Here is a 13623-nt window from a genome sequence, read left to right as displayed (position 1 = left end):
AGATCAGATCTAGCACAGCCAGAGGCAGAACCTTTCAGAGTTGTTTTGCATGAACTGCAAGCACTTATCCTACCAAGTGCAGGGATGTGGTAACAGGGAGGACTCATAATTAATTAGTAATCTGGATCACCTTCATTCCCTCTTCTTTTCCTTCCGGGCCAAGTTGTTGCCATCCAGTTCAGCAGTTCAGCCCTGATCCAGCCAATACACACAGAAGCTTCTTTCTTGGCTCCTTCTGGACACCTGCCTACAGGTGCATTGCAGAAGATATACAAAACTTATAAGAAAAAAAATATCTGAGAAGGATTTTATTCATTCTATAATTTTCTGAGAAGTGTGGAGGAGATGGTAATTTTTCAGTTCTAAAAGATGCTTTTTACTTTTATACCCAGGCATTGCATTATAATATTTGCTCGTGGGAAAAACCTTAATCAAAAATTCCAGAAAGAAAGAAAAAATACACGTTCCTTGCCTAAAACAAAGCATCCTTATGGAAACATCCTTATGATTTTTATCATTTTAACTTAGTGCTTGATGACACTTTGTAACCAAGGTAATATATGAAGCTGCCATTCCAATCTATATTTCTTACACTCTTAGGAATAGGAAAATAATTTCAGTTGGCTGATCAGAAACTAGAAGGACTAAGCTTACAAAGAGGTAATGAAATCCATTCTGCAAGGGAGCTCTAACTTGCTGTTAAGACAGCTCCACTGATTGCATTTGATTTAACCAGAGTAGCTAACGTGTTCCACTAAATTAGAAATAGTCAGATTACCAGGTAAAAATACAAATTTTCTTAATATTTCCTGAAACCTTTTAAAATTTTCTTTTGCTTTAGTAATTTTGTTTTGTTTTATTTTCAGACACTTACAAACTAAAACAGGAGGTTTGTATTTGGCAGCCTAGGTCCTCGCTGTTCCTCGCATCAGCTTTGCAGTGTGGTTTTGTCCAACCAGTAGCCAATGAAGTCTGTGTGCTGAACAACTCATGCTGAAGGAGAAGCAGCTGCTCACTGACACCGCACTCTACAGCACACAAATCTTGCACTTTTGCAGAAAGAGAACAAATACTTGCAGAAAATACACATGGAGTTTGATGCTCAAGGGCTATAAGATTAGGTCCAGTGTATTGACTAGGGAAATAGCCTGCAGGCCTTAGGCCAGGGAGGCTGCCTGCCAGTGACTTCATTAGGGCTTTTGCCTATGAAAGGGCTGCCTGTTTGGATCCTAGAAACATGCATCAATACGTCATTTTGTGTGACTAAAGGAAGCAGAATGTGTCCAAAGTGCTGGCCAGTTACGGACCTCAATCTGCCTCCATTTGCAGGCAATGTCACTCTTAGGAAAACAGGTTTTGATTTGATCAGAGGCTTTTTCAATAGGATTTTTATCACTGACTTTAACTGACAGTGGCTCATGCAAAAGGTCCCCGTTCTCTCTTACATCTTCCCACAACAGATACCAGCAGCTGATCTCCTTCACAGACTTTGTCCATAAATCCCATAAACCCAAAAATCTTTGCAAATTTCTTTGCATCCTCATGATAAACTTCCACACTCTCCACCCTCATCTCATGGCAGTCAGGCAACCATGATGCCAACAACTCCCAGAGTTCCTCTGCTGGGAGGGGAAAAAGGAGGGAACAGGGTGTTGTAGCAGATGCAAAAGCTCTGCACTCCTGGCAGTATAAATCTCCATACATATGTTGCAAAATCTTATGAGATGCAGCTCCAGCAGTTCAAAGGCAAAAGACAGGGAGAATCCAGCAAACAATCTCCTTCTTGAGCTTCGATGCTCTCTGATACTATCAGGACAGTAGGAGTGATAGACTAATTCGGCAGACTTCATAAAACTGCTTTGGGAATTAAAAGGTTTTGTCAAAGAGCATCAGGTAAAGGAAGCAAAAAGGACCAATACCCTAACCTCCTGAACTAGCACTACATGCAGGTACCTACATGTACCTCACTGATGTAGGACAAAACCAGGAAATGCAAGAATGTTGAATTCTTTGCTATATGCTAGAAAATAATTCTTTTCACAAATTATCACCCCTCTGGTCTTTTTTTTCAGAGACTCCACTTTTTTCTTTCCAATTTGCTTACTTTCTCAAGTTCACTGAGAATATGCACTTTAGTTCCTTGAAGCAGCAACATAAAAATCTTCATTAAAGGACAAAATGAACGTGATTATGCTGCTAACGAAAATAGCAGAATTACTTCTGGAGACTTCATCTACAGCTCACAGCACAGTAGCTCTAATGATTTCTGGAAGTTCATCAAGTATTTGTGTCATTATAAACATGCTGTAAGTGCCACACACATATAGTTATTACTCTGCTGAATCAATGTTGATTTGATCAACTTACCTTTGACATCAGCATTTCATAAATTTCTTAGTCATTTCCTCATGATGACCTCACCAAACATTCTCTAAAGCAGCACTAAGCTATTTGAATGCTTCCCATCCTTTCCACTGTGCAGCTCTGGTCCTAAAATCTTACTCTTTTTTTTTCCCCATCTCCCCTCTCCTCCCCATTCCTTTTTACTCTGACCCTGTGCACTAAAATTCTGATTTAGCTGCAGTTACCAGCTTCCTTCTTAAAATAGATATTGTCATAGTGAAGGGAAAGGACAAACAAACCCCACAAAATCTATTTTTAGCAGATGGTCCCAATTGTACAAACTTTAGCAGGGGTTATTTCTCTCTCCCCCTCTCTTATTTTTTTTTTCTCCCCCATGCCCACCTCCCCGCCCCCCCAGTTCCTGGGTTGCGCTCCCTTCAATCTTGTCAGCTGTAAAATGGGTCTCTTTTTAACCTATAATGGATCAGTGAGATTAAAGGTGAAGTCATGAATTAGTAGCAGTGACAGCCCAGCACGATGGCCACGGCAGCAGGGGGTCTCTCTTTGTGCTCGTCCACTCTGACCCCCCGTGCCACTCTCCGCCTGTGGGAAACGGACAAGAAGAATGTCGGGGTGGGGCCGGGGGCCTCCAGCCCCAGCCCGGCCAGCGCCCCCCAACACATTCTTTCCCTGGAAATATTCTGACATCACCCCGTCATACCTCCTTGCCGGCTCCTTCGTTAACTCCTTTATGCCTTGCCGCCGGCAGACAATGGGTCCTGCTGCAGGATGGAGGAGGAGGAGGGGAGGGAGACATCTTTCCCAGGACAACTTTTTCATAAGCTGTGGACCTAAGGCAGGCGTGGGTTTTAAGGCTGGGAGGTGGGTGAATTTTCTAGGAGTTGGGCTGTGAGGTTTGAGACGCCACTCTCTATGACAAAAAAACCGAAGTGAAATGTGTCAGTAATGCAGAAAGATTTCTTTGGAGTTTTAAACCTGAATTTCTAGAGCAAAACCATCCCTACCACAAGCACAGCTTATTCAGTGGCTACATTTTGCTTTGGGAAGTATGTGAAAACTGCTCATTAAACCTTTGCAAAAATTTGCAAAAAACTGCATTTGCAGTCTCCTCCATGAGAAACTGTGATAAGGCAATATTGGAGACAAACACAAATAACAGGAGCTTCCTCTTGAGAATTCCTCATTTGGGAAATACCTGAGACCAGAGTGACAGCAACAGAGCTACGCCTTTCTGCAAATGTGAGACAGAGTGATCTTCCATGTTCTTGTCCTCTGGGATATGTTTTGTCCTTACTGAAATGTAAATTTGGTGTTGGCTTCAGCCGATCTTCTAGGATAAGTAGCTAGACTTTTTGTAGTCCTTCCCAATTAATGCACTAATTAATTAATTATAACAGGATTCGTTATCTTGACTGATTTAGCCTTTTAGTGAAGAAAATTCACACTTCTGAACGTATTTTTCTAATGCTTTTAAAGTTCTATTGCACCTGCACCAGAGCTATCCCATCTCATATCACTTCTCTGAGGGATATAACATGTGCAGGACCCATCCAGAAAGCATGGTTCCAGAAAACTTACAGAGGATCTTCCCAACACCATAGAAGGATCACTAAAAAACCACTTCACTGGGTGAGCAATTTCAATTTTGTTCTTGTGATATTATAAAGTCTGGTAAGAGTTCACTATCTCTGTGCCTTGAAGTCCTCCTCAAGTGGGTCCTAGACATAACCCAAGAGAGTCAGGTGGGATTTAGGCCCCTGAAACAGCATAAAGGCATTTTAAGATGTCTAAATTCATGTTGTAATTCCTGCTTGGAGGCTGTCTAGCCCCAAGCAAACATTAGTGTTTGCAGGATTCTCCCATTTTCCTCTAAAAGATGCCAGACCACTTGCTTTTCTATTTTCTATTTCTATTCCAAATGAGTGGTCTGGAAAACAACCCCTCCTTTAACTTACTTTGCAGATACTCCTGGGATTCACATGAGGAAATTCTTGATCCAGTCTTGGAGGAGAGAGTAAGAGAAGAAAAGTATGCATTACAATCAGATCTCTTTTCTTATCGGACCTCATTTTGCCTTTTCTATGGCTCACTAGAAGAAGAACCTGTTAAAGATGCAGGGATATTTCCTGTAAAGGTAGCATAAATAAGTGAATGAATGGCCCAGGGAATGTACAGGGCAGACACCATGAGCCTCTTCATCTCTTGAGCAACACATACTCGCACAACCTGCATCTGACTGGAAAGCTCACCCCAGCTTGACATCACCCTGTTTAGCCTCAGCCAGCCCTAGCCCACACCACAGGACTTGCCAAGGGAAAGAAACAGCTCCGAGGGCTTCAGGAGCAGCAGTCCTGTCTCCAGTGCTGAGCAGCAGCGGGCACCGGCTGGGAGCAGTCAGTGGAGTGTGCAGATGGCACAGTCTCAAACAGGTTTCTGACTGGATGAGCTGACAGCATTTCCACATCAGTTCATGTCAGCTGTGTAGTATCCAGTTACACTTTCTGCGGGTCTGCTGGACCTATTTCCCAGAACAGGCTCATCCCTGCCTGGCATCTACAAGGCTGCAATCCATAACGCTACATTTTGAGGACAAAGAGGAGAGCACATTGGAGTTGCACCTAACTGGCGAGGGAAGGCTGCAGGACGCACATTGCAAAATGTTGCTTGGCAACATGGCACAGTGAGGCCTGGGCCAAATGGGATGCTCACAAGTTACCAGTTACATCCCCTTCCAGATAACACCCTCCAAGCCCAGGCAAGAAGAGGTCAGACTGCATCCAGCAAAGGTCTTAGCAAACTGAGCAAGTTGCCTACCTGATGTGCCAGACCAGGATCCCTGCAAAAGGTAGCGTCAGTGCGTGTCCAGTATCCAAAAAGCTCTTCTATTTCCTTAGGAAATTGAAGATTTAGGTGCAATGTTTTCTCTGCCTGACAGAAATCAAACTCAGTCCTTAGGCTACAGGGTCAATTTCTTTCTCTTTGGCATGCCACTGAAAGCAAATGACTGGATGTTCTGTGGCAATTCTCCAACAAGCAAGCTCCTAGCCAGGCAGCAAGCACACCCTGGGAATGGGAGAAAACATCTTTCCACAAAGGGGTGGGACCAGAGCCTCATAAACCCCAGGCAAACACACTGGACAGTAGGTGTCTGTAAAGGATTATATAAAGCACTGGACGTGTCTGACAATTAAAATTGTGTGTATTTATTTTTTTTAGAATAAGTGTTTTAGCCTCCCATGATGAGGGGGCTGAGCAAAGGATTGTGCTCAGACAGGCAGGGCTGACTCCAGGGTAGTCGGGGGAAGGTGCCTTGAGGAGCACTTCACTCTGACTCTTCCTCTTTCCTTGCTGGTTATGGTGCATAGTGTGGGCTGTTCAGGGGTCTCCCATACAATGTGTGGGGCTGTAGAGGCAAGGCATAATGCTCAGGACCCCACTGTGAGGAGGAGTGGCAGGTGGAAAGCAGTTTCTTCCCCTAAAGACTTCAAAGAGCTTTCCTGGAATTTGTTCCTTGCCTCACCCAAAAGAAGGAAGAAGAACAGCATTAAACTTATGGAGTGGTGGTGTTGTCATAAATCATTATTTCATCAGGTATATTGCATTTCTTCTTAAAGTTTGGGCTTTTGTATTCTCTCCACATTAAGGAAACAAGAAAATATGTGTCCTCAGGGTCTGGAGAGCAGCTTGAAAACAGTCACCTTTCTAATATTAACAGCAGATAGCAAACAATTAATAAATCAATGTTGAAATGTATAATTAATTATAAAGATATATAATTATAAAGAGTTAATTCTGGTTTTGTCCATTTTGAGATTTGAGATCTGATTTCAGGTTTTGTAGCTCTTGACTAGTATCTGTTGAATAACAGAGCTTGAGCATCCTCTGACTTCGCCACAGACAGGAACATTTAATGAGTCTGCCCCTTTGGAGATGGGGAAGACCCCCTTCAGGGCTAGGGAAGCCTGGAGCAGGAGAGGAAGTCTTCAGCCAGGAGCTATGGCAAGGGATTAAGAAGGAAATCACCTCCCAGAGTCACAGAGGCATCAGACACCGGTGTATTTTCCCTCAACAGTTGTCCCTTGTACCCCCTGATCCCATAACCAGCCCAAGAGTTCTGTTCATTCCTCCACAACCCAAACCCAGGACCCAACCAGGCGTGGGAACAACTTGATTCTCCCTGGTGGCTCATTAGCAGCTGAAGAGGAGACCCAGTGGGAAGCAATCCAGTCCCAAGTGACAGTAATCTCCAACTCCCTTTCTGTGTGAATTTCCTGGAAGGCTGCAGCTCCCATTCACTCTCCCTGTTCTGCAAGAGTGCATTGGTTGGGGCTAGCACAGAGATTTGGTTCCTTGTTGTGCCTCCTGCCTGCAGCCCTAAATCCACAGTGGGGAATCTCTGCCTGTGCCAGAGCAGCTTCCTGCATCCCTGCTGTTCTCTCACTGGAGACCCTGGCTGTGAGCACACCAAAGACACTGCCTTGCTTCTTTGCTTGGGCCTGGGCAATTTATAACAACTAGTGAATGCTGAGGACACACACTTTGGCTGAGCACTGCCTGGAAATAGGAACATAGTCCCTGTCGTGTCATTGCTCTGCTCCTGGCCATGCAGCCCAGCAGCAGCTCCTGCTCTGAGCTCCCGCCAGGGTTATTCCTGCCACCTGCCCTCTCCTGCCAGAGTGAGGGTGAGCTATGCTGCCTGCTGGGAGGCATCAGCAGGGCCAGTGCTCTCCCGTGTCCCCTGCAGGCCGTCACCCCTCCTGTTGCACAAGGAGGCGTGCACACGCACATGTTTGTGCACACACGTGTTCCTGCGTGTGCGAGCAGAGTCTGGGACATTGCTACTCTCTCTCTGTACAGAGTGGGTCAGGATAGGGGGGCATTATTTAGTCCTTCCCCTACACACTTCCATGGGAGGGAGAGAGGTGCTATCTATGCTGGACATGGGGCTAACATGGGCTATGCTCATCTTCATTTTTGCCGTTTCCTGCTTGTTGGAGTGAAAGCTCCTCTGGACCCAGGCCCAGAGGGAAGCCAAAGCACAGGGGTTGAATTAAAACCTTTGGATAAGCTGAGGTACATGAAGTCACATGAAGTGAAATAGAAATATAGATTTTTAACTTTTAGTAGAAATACATGCTAAGTGCTTTAAACATTGAAAGGCTGCAGCAGAGACCTTAAACAGTTCTTGCTGCAGCAGTGTTACCTTTTCACAGAATTTCTTTCCTTTAGAAAAAATATAGATAGAACTATACCGTTCATACTTTTTAGATAGTGTTCACACAAACAATAAGAGCTGATAGAAACTGTACATGCAAATATGTGTGCTACCTATGTAACACTTGTGTCAGATTTACAACTGTTAGACCAGGATAGGTTGAGAAAAGAAAAACTAAAATCGTATGTTAATTTTATTGGTCAATTAACAAATATAATCCACACTTCTGTAAGAAAAAAAAGAACTAGAATTAGAAGAAGAAGCTGCTTGTTGCTGCTTGGCCTTATCATGTAACCCTCTTGAAGTCTGCCTTCAAGAAAGCTGTGAGACTATGAAATAAAGAACTTAGCAGAACAGCAGCCTCCTCTGCTCTTTCACCCTCATCCGAAAAGGAAGGGTATCCCATCAAAAGCTCAACACCTGTTCCCTGGAAAAAGAGGGAAAGTAAAGCCAGTCCTGAACCACTGTGGGCTGCATCTTGCCTTGCAGCAAAGCCATTAATACCAGCCCTTTATTGAGTCACTAAGGTAGTTTCTTTCTGGAGGAAGGATGGGATTAAAAGTAGATTAAAATGATCAATGCTTTTCCAGTATTTCTCTATCTGTCCAGTCCTTGATCTTCAGGAAGAATCTAGCTCTGAAAAAAATATTTGCCAAAAATATTGAAAGTCAAAATTTTAATTATTATGTCATTGCCTGTTTCTCATACTGCTCACTTAGAAAACAACACAATGAAATATTTCATTACCCCTTACTAGCTGCTGAGAAAATTCTGGAGTTACATTGAAACATCAAGCATTCAGATGACTGCAACTTCTATCAAATACTTCTAAAGACAACCAAAAATGTCTCCATTAGAAATACAAAAACATTTTGTGACCAATACTCTCCTAGGGAGGTTTATTAGAGTTCTAAAGTCAATTCCAGCTCTGGTTTGGTTTTTTTAGATACCTACTAAACAGTATTGTGAGAAAAGTATAAAGAATTTTTTTCCATTAGATTTTTATTTTAATCACCTAAAAATCATTCTTATGGAAATGAGAAAGACAAAAAGATTCCCCAGGGACTGAGAAACTTCACTGATTTGCATCATTAACACTGAAAAGAACTTGCCTGGAAATGGCCCCTTCACGTTTTCTTTTATTTACATTTCCAGACAAATACAAAATTAATTTCAACAAGAAGGTTTCTTGTAGATTCATATCCCATTTTGATTAGTCTAGCCATTAAAGCATGAATATAGCTTGCTGTGCTTTGATGGACTGATTTAGTCTTTGTTATACTGGAATTTTTTAAATTTTTTTTTTTTTTTTAGGTTTTACTTCATTTATAAAGGGTTTGCAACATGGGGGCTCTGAGTGATCATTGACTGTATTAACATTCATAATTAACACCAGTAATTATTAAGATGCTTTTGGAACAATTACCATTTGTGGCATGGAAAGAGAGAAAAGTGACATTCATTTAACAAAACTCTGCGGTTCCGTTTAACGAGTCTGTCCAAGCATAAGCAAAAATTGAAAAAAGAAAAGAAAAAGAGCACACTAAATATATATTTAAATGCAGAAAAATTTCTATGACAAAGTAGTTCTTTCAAGGCTCGAATCAAAATTTTAAACAGTTTACCTTCTTTGTGTCTTCTGAAGAGTTTTACGTAACAAACTTTCAGTGTCATCACTAATAGCAGTTCATGCCAAGGATTACTTTCTTAAAACTGCTACTCAAGCCCGGTGATTTGCAGTACACTTCTTATTACAGGAGACATTATGCAGAAACCCTCTGCTATGTGATGGGACATGGCAACCCTGCTGTGAGAATGCCTATCAGCGCTTCTTTTAAGGCCCTTTCTCAATTGTCAGCAAAGTATTTTTTAAGGTTAAAAGGTGTAAAATTATTCTGAAACGCTTTTCTGACCTGTCGCCTATCACTGCAAAAAGCAGTAGTTCATTTTTTTTTCTAAAATTGTATTTTTAAAATGTGATATTATAAGAATAAAGCTACTAAGAAAAATATAGGGTTTTTTATGCTTTTCATTATATTTTTCATAATTTTTTCAGTGCTGATACACATGAAGATTGTGAGTCCCTTTTTATTTCTTATTTTCTTCATTATGATTCTTACTTTCCTGTGAGTCAGTTATGACGTGCAATTAATGAGGAACCAGCAATTAAAAAATATCTTTTAATTTGTATTTTTGTGGATTTTCAAATGAATTCCTGAATCATATTCTCTATCGTAAAAGTCTAATGCGGGAGGGTCATGAAACATAATGTCATTTTACTGGTATATAAAGCTCACAGGATCTGTCATTCTTCAAGTATTACCTGTACTTTGATTGAAACAACATTGAATATCAGCAGGAAAACTAGAAGAAGGCTTCTATTCTCAGACTGGTGGCTGGCTTTTATGGCTTTGCAAGCTGCTTAACTCTAGATTTCCCAGGCTACATGCACGATTCAAGGTCAATGATCCTATAGTTTTAAATCCTATGCACAAGAGGTTACCATCTCCCATTGTCTGTAGCTTAAGATTTCCAATGGCAGCTATTTATGTGCTGGTAAAATGCTGGAAGGTATCTGAAATCACTTTACACTGTGTTTCATGAACTGTTCTGTAGCACAGTCTTATCAGACGACACTGGAGAGCTCAGCCTTGCTGTAAAGAAGCATCAGACATGAAGGGCCTGATTTTCCCATCTGATATGTGATACATGCACACAACAATGCAAGTTGCAGCCAGAGCCAAGAAGAGAAGTACAAATAGGTGGTGGAGTAGAAAACAGATGCTGTGCCAGGTTTATGTATTGAGTTTTGTGACCCGTAGCAGAGCACCCAGGTGATTACACCCAAGATTTCTTACAGCATAGCTACAAGAAGTGACAAAGGCAGTAAGAAAGCATCATCATGTTGCACTCAGGTACCTATGAGGATTGTATCAGTCCTTTCCAACATGGACTCATCCACTTTTCCTGACACCCACCTAAGCAGTCTGAGCCCCCAGAAATGTTTTCTTCCTGTATCCTGCAATGCTGTCAGAGGTGAGGTGTGCAAGTTCAGCAATTACTGTGTGCCGTGCTGGCATTACCAAAAGACAGACTGCGCATTCTGCTTCACATTGATTTTATCACATCCACCTTATTAATTGACTGTACCTCCTCAGCATAAAGTCTCATCTTAGCCTGCTTATCAGCACCTTGATAACCAAACAGGAGAAGGTTGCCATTCATACACACAGCTGACTGCATCTCATGTTTTTTGGACAACACAAGTATAAACGGCATGTTCTCCAGCAAGAAACCTCCAGAAGTCTGTTCTTCAAGAGGTATGGCCTGGCCCAGCATCCATGGGGGCCCTTCATCCCTGTGTCTGTGCAGGGTAAGAGCAGGGCTTATCTTCACCCAGGTCCGGGGTGCAGGAGCAAGCGTTTAGGTCTCAGACATGAGAACAGAAAGCGAGTTTTCACATCACAGCACAAAGCACAAGGCAGGGGAGCACACATGTTGTGCTCCAAGGATGATGACTATCCGGCCAGCAGCGCCTAAAGAGGCTTGCAACATCCAGCATGTACAGCCCTAAAACTCCTCCCATGGATGACTGTTTACAGCTATGAAAGACAGAGTGATTCTTTCAGACAACAAACCAGCAAATTTCTAAAACTATACCCAAGGATTTAAAATTCAATATTTAGAAGTTGCTAAAAAAGTGAAAATTAAATCAATTTTGTCTAGAACTAATCATAAAAAATTTAATGCTAGACAATTCCAGATGAGATTTTCTACAGGTGCCGCAGGACGATCGTTTAAGTTAGACCCTAAAAAATAGGGTCATTGTGTTTCTATATATATGTATACCCAAAGTAAACATCTCAAACTGAAGAGTTACTCTTCATCCCTGTCAGCCTTCTTGCAACCATTTTGAATGCACAACAGCCTTCTCTTAATTATCTCCTTAAAACCCCACTTCTTCCACAGGGAGAAATTCAAGGAAGCTGTGAAGTGAAACCCTTTGACTCTCTCTAGACACTTTGTCCTTGGAGAAGTGTACTAGTTTGAAAACAAACCAGTGGGAGGCACCAAGTCAGAATAACAATTTAATGGGGAAATTAAAGAAAAGGAAAAACTAAAAGAAAACACTGGTTCAAACTGACAGAGTCAAGGTACAACCTGACACCCTGTTAGGCAGGGTGGTGGTAGCAGTCTGGTAGAATGGTGGCTGCAGTCCTCTGAAGCAGTGATCCTGTAGAAAAAAAGGGTCTGCTCTTCCTCAGAAGGTCTAGTGATGGCTCTGTAGCTCCTGTCCTCTGGAAATCCAGTGGGAAGCCAGTGTCTCTGGTGTTCAGAATGTCAGATTATATCCAGGATGGAATACTTGGTTCCTCCCTGTGGGTGGAGCATCTCACAATGGGGTAATGAGTCATGAGGCCAAGTGTTGATTAGGCTCATTAACAGAAGATAGTCCGGAGGGAGTTATCTCTGAGTCAGGCGGCAGGACAATGATGGGCAATTAACAGAAAGATAGTCTGGGGGGAGGAGGCAAGGAAACACTGCCCCACCTGATCTCAACAGCTGATGGGGATGGTAATAGAATACACTGCAACCCAGGACAAGAAGGCAAATTCATGTTCATCCTGTGAATTTTTAGGAATGGCCAGAGTCCCAGGCACATGGCAGATATGAAGGTATGGAATGGTCAATGTCAGGCTAGCCAGTTCTTTGGGACCAGACTAAGACACTTTTTAAAATCACTTGAAACTTGCCAGACTGTCTTCACAGGGGTCTTGGATGCAGTAGAATTAATCTGTTTTAACCATTAAAATTAATCTGCCTTTCATCATATTGAAAGGAAATGTGCATATCTAGAGGCACTTCATCTCACCCTAAAGTAGATATCTATGACTGGGATCTTATTCCTGGTTGAGGATAAACAATTCGTAGACCCACAAAACTAGAAGATTTGGGAAATGTTTGCAAGAAGCTGCTATTGTTCTTCTGAAGTTCCACATTCAATTTCTTCTGCATCCAAATTCCAACTGTGAATTCCAGATAAGTGAGGAGTAATAGGCAATATTATTATCTTGATGTCATTTTAACCGTATATTAAACCTCTTCCTATGTAATCATTTCCATGATATTACCACAATGGAGATGATAGGGCAGAAGAAACCTAGAAGGTACAATCTGCAGGACAATGAGAATTTTGTTTTTATAATATTTCAGGGACACTAGCCAAATATCTGCCAAAGGAGGTCCCTATGCAAAATAGGAACCATTCTGAAAATTATTCTTTTCTAAGCACCCACTGAAACCAATGGTTGGGTTTTGCAGGAAGTCTGGATCGCAGGGAAGCGATGCTCCACACTGTGGAAGGATTAGGAGGACCTATGTTCACCCATTAAACCCAGAACATAGCTATAGCCATAATCCCAAATAAACAGAAATCCTGCTGCTAATTGCAGGGTCACAGGTTATGGCATTTAATCATTATCAGTCAATGCTAAGGCCTCTGAGTCAGGATGGTGACCTATTCACCTATAAGAGCTCAAAGCCCTGCAAACCAACAGCTTGAGGGCAAGGCTGTTCTTTAAAGGTACAGCTGGAGACCATAAACCAGCTGTGCCAGCTTCCCTCATGGATGGTCATGAAAACCAGGGAGCATGGCCTTCCTGTCCCAGTATCTGCCAGCCATGCTGGGCAAAGCTTGCAGATTCAGCAGGATCCTTTGCTCGCACAGCTTTCACTGCTTGCTGTGCCCAGTCCAACTGTGATATTGAGTACCTGAGCTCCTTCCTGCTCAAAGAGAGAGGCTACAGATCCAGCAGGGCTTTGGTAGGGAAGAGGTGTGATGTGTCTCTAAGGGTTAGCAGGGGCAGGCAGACGTGAAAAAAAGAAAGTAAGTCAGTCACATTCACCAGAAGTGTGTCCAAGACAGATATATGCAACTATTGTGTTCAAATTTAGAGGTGCAAATTAAATAAATAAATGTCCAAAGAGGGTAAGAAATTAACAAGACTATTTCAATGTCCAAACAATGAATTTCAGGAGACAAA

At 42.3% G+C, this 13623-nt stretch overlaps 1 long non-coding RNA gene across 1 annotated transcript; it reads right to left on the bottom strand.

Annotated features, from left to right (window-relative positions):
* Positions 1-3079: 3079 nt before the first annotated feature.
* LOC125320744 lies at positions 3080-5285 on the bottom strand. Its single transcript, XR_007201274.1, has 3 exons — positions 5179-5285; positions 4320-4365; positions 3080-3274 (listed from the first exon to the last, which is right to left on the bottom strand). It is a non-coding gene; the product is annotated as an uncharacterized LOC125320744 (long non-coding RNA).
* Positions 5286-13623: the final 8338 nt, after the last annotated feature.

Source organism: Corvus hawaiiensis, chromosome 2 (assembly GCF_020740725.1).
Source record: "Corvus hawaiiensis isolate bCorHaw1 chromosome 2, bCorHaw1.pri.cur, whole genome shotgun sequence".
NCBI lineage: Eukaryota > Metazoa > Chordata > Aves > Passeriformes > Corvidae > Corvus > Corvus hawaiiensis.
The sequence above is the reverse complement of the archived record's forward strand: the minus strand, read 5'-3'. Positions and strand labels throughout refer to the sequence as shown.